The sequence below is a fragment of the Neoarius graeffei genome, chromosome 10 (genome assembly GCF_027579695.1).
Source record: "Neoarius graeffei isolate fNeoGra1 chromosome 10, fNeoGra1.pri, whole genome shotgun sequence".
Taxonomy (NCBI): domain Eukaryota; kingdom Metazoa; phylum Chordata; class Actinopteri; order Siluriformes; family Ariidae; genus Neoarius; species Neoarius graeffei.
Window position 1 is genome coordinate 42,940,643 of NC_083578.1, and position 2,856 is coordinate 42,943,498.

The 2,856-nt window shown below is 43.1% G+C and overlaps 1 long non-coding RNA gene across 1 annotated transcript; it reads left to right on the forward strand.

The window, feature by feature from the left end:
• Positions 1-1,279: 1,279 nt before the first annotated feature.
• LOC132892502 (uncharacterized) lies at positions 1,280-2,234 on the forward strand. Its single transcript, XR_009655441.1, has 3 exons — positions 1,280-1,326; positions 1,449-1,618; positions 2,124-2,234. It is a non-coding gene; the product is annotated as an uncharacterized LOC132892502 (long non-coding RNA).
• The last annotated feature ends 622 nt before the right edge of the window (positions 2,235-2,856 follow it).

Consider the following 2,856-nt stretch of genomic DNA (forward strand, 5'->3'; position numbering starts at 1 on the left):
CAACTTTACAAAATTTACTTTATTTATAACAGTTTCCTTTTAGAGAAAATAATTCTGGAATTATTTTTTTCATTCATTATGAACAACTAACTCTAAGTATAAGAAAACATCAGATTTCTCTAATGAATGTTTATTTCTGTGCAACTTGAATGGATTTGAATTCTAAATATAAATTTCAATTTCAATCATAGTAGAGTAAGTCACAATTTGAATAATGAGGAATTAGTAGTTGTAGTTGTGTGTAATTTGAATTGAGTATTGTTTTTAGTTTGTGTCAAAGTGTTATTTAAATTTCCAATGTTGACAAAATAGACAAAGACCCCAGGTCTACAGTGAAGCTATGTCCATTTTTTGGTTTGTTTTCAACTTATACATTGTAACATAAACTGAGACTCCGAAGACCCGATATAATGGGGTCTACGATGAAGCTGATTTTTTTTTCTTTTTACCAATATGAAACAAAGGCCCAAGAAAAAGAACTCAGGACATCTGGTTGGATACCAGGAGGCATGGGAGAAGGGATACCCCTGGCTTTATCCTGTCAACAATAAAACAGGGATGATGTGCCGCATTTGTAAGCGGCACAACCAGCGCCAACAAAATGGGGAATATATCTGGAGCAAGATTCCCTGCACCAGCTTGCGGGTTGACAAGGCGTGGAATCATGCAAAATCCAAACAACATCGAACGGCGCAGGCGACAGAAAACACCCGCATTGCCGCAGAGATGAATGGAGGCATTGGCCAAGCCATGGCAAACACTGTAAGTAAAAAGTCTTCATGTCAGTGTTCAACAAATCTCAAAATATAATTTCTCTCCTTGCACATGTTTTCTTGGTTTAATTTGAGTTTATCTTGACATGGTTTCCCCTGCTAATCTTCCTGTCCAGGTTTCCTTGAATCAAGAAGCCGTGAAGGCGGCACTGAAGGTGGTCTATCACCTAGCAAAAAAGGAAATACCTCACCACACCAATTTCAAGGACTTGGTGAAGTTTGCGACCACTGAGTTAGGTAAGGAGTACCCTTACTTTGAGTAAATTAATTCTTCAAAAAAATTGTGCCTAAAAAACTTTGTTATAATTTCAACACTGCTAATTATGGCCTTTTTCATGACTTTCGTGACAGGTTGTGAGGTGTTCAACCGGCTGAATGTTGGTGGAAATGCCACATACACCAGCAGCAAAGTTGTAGATGAATTCTTGAGTGTCCTTGGCACTCAGTTGGAGGAGGACCAGCTGACCACCATCAGAGGCAGCCCATTCCTGGGACTGATGTGCGACAAAACGGTGGACATCTCGACAACCAATGAGCTGGTCCTATACTGCAGGTACACGTTGAATGTAAATTACTTATACATGTAATATGTGACAGTGTTACATACAGTAAAATGTCATGCAACATTCCATATTTGTTCTAGCTGATCACATGTAACAATATTATCTGTTGCAGGTGTATCAATGGTGATGGCAAGTTTCAGGCCAACTTTCTGAAGGTTGTGGCGTTAAAAGATGGAAAGGCCGACACTGTCAAAGCTGCCCTCAGTCACTACATGGAGGAAAATGATCTGTCCATCCAGAAGGTGGCTGGTTTTGGCTCAGATGGAGCAGCATGTATGATAGGTGAGTTTTAAATACATCTCATCTCATTATCTCTAGCCGCTTTATCCTTCTACAGGGTCGCAGGCAAGCTGGAGCCTATCCCAGCTGACTACGGGCGAAAGGCGGGGTACACCCTGGACAAGTCGCCAGGTCATCACAGGGCTGACACATAGACACAGACAACCATTCACACTCACATTCACACCTACGGTCAATTTAGAGTCACCAGTTAACCTAACCTGCATGTCTTTGGACTGTGGGGGAAACTGGAGCACCCAGAGGAAACCCACGGGGAGAACATGCAAACTCCACACAGAAAGGCCCTCGCCGGCCCTGGGGCTCGAACCCAGGACCTTCTTGCTGTGAGGCGACAGCGCTAACCACTACACCACCGTGCCACCCAGTTTTCAATACATTTGTTATCTAAATGAAGTATATCTACAAAGACACAAAAATCAAAACCTAGCCCCTACTGGGTTACGTATCAGCTAATAAAAGCAAACAATTTATTTTATTTCCTCTACAGGAAATCGAAGTGGTGTTGCCACACAGCTTAAGGAGGACAATGCAAAGATAGTAAGTATCCACTGCATTGCACACAGACTGGCCCTTGCCGTCGGACAAGCTGGTAACAAGGTGAAATACATTGGCAATGTCTTCAAGCCGAACCTCATGAGCCTGTACCTCTACTACAATGGCAGTGCAGTTCGATTGGAAGGCCTGAAAGAGATACAGGTAAACCATATTCATTTTTACAAGAGCCATGTGTCCTGGAAACTGCAATAAAGTATTGTTTTACTGTTTCAAAGCAGTTGTAACTTGTTCATCATTACAACATTTATTGAATTATTCTTACAGAACATCCTCCAGGACATGGAGTTGAAGTTGAACCAAGCAAAGGACGTGAGGTGGCTGTCCCATGATGCTGCGACAAAAGCCCTTTATAGATCACTGCGTAGCGTTCTGGTACATCTCCATCAGGAGACAGGTAAGGGGGTTGCTATGGCCAAAGCTCTCTGGAGCTGGCTACATACGTACAAGACCATAGCAACCCTCTACCTGCTGTGTGATGTTCTTCCTCATCTGTCAGCCCTCAGCAAGTGTTTCCAGCAAAAAAAGCTTGACCTGACAGAAATCCACAAGGCAGTGGAGACAAAAAAGCAAGTGATGCAGCTGGCCAGGGATCAGCCACTTGAAAGTGGACGGCTGGCCGACCTGGATGTGGACCTGGGCCCAGGGGGACGGCTGGATGGTCTAGA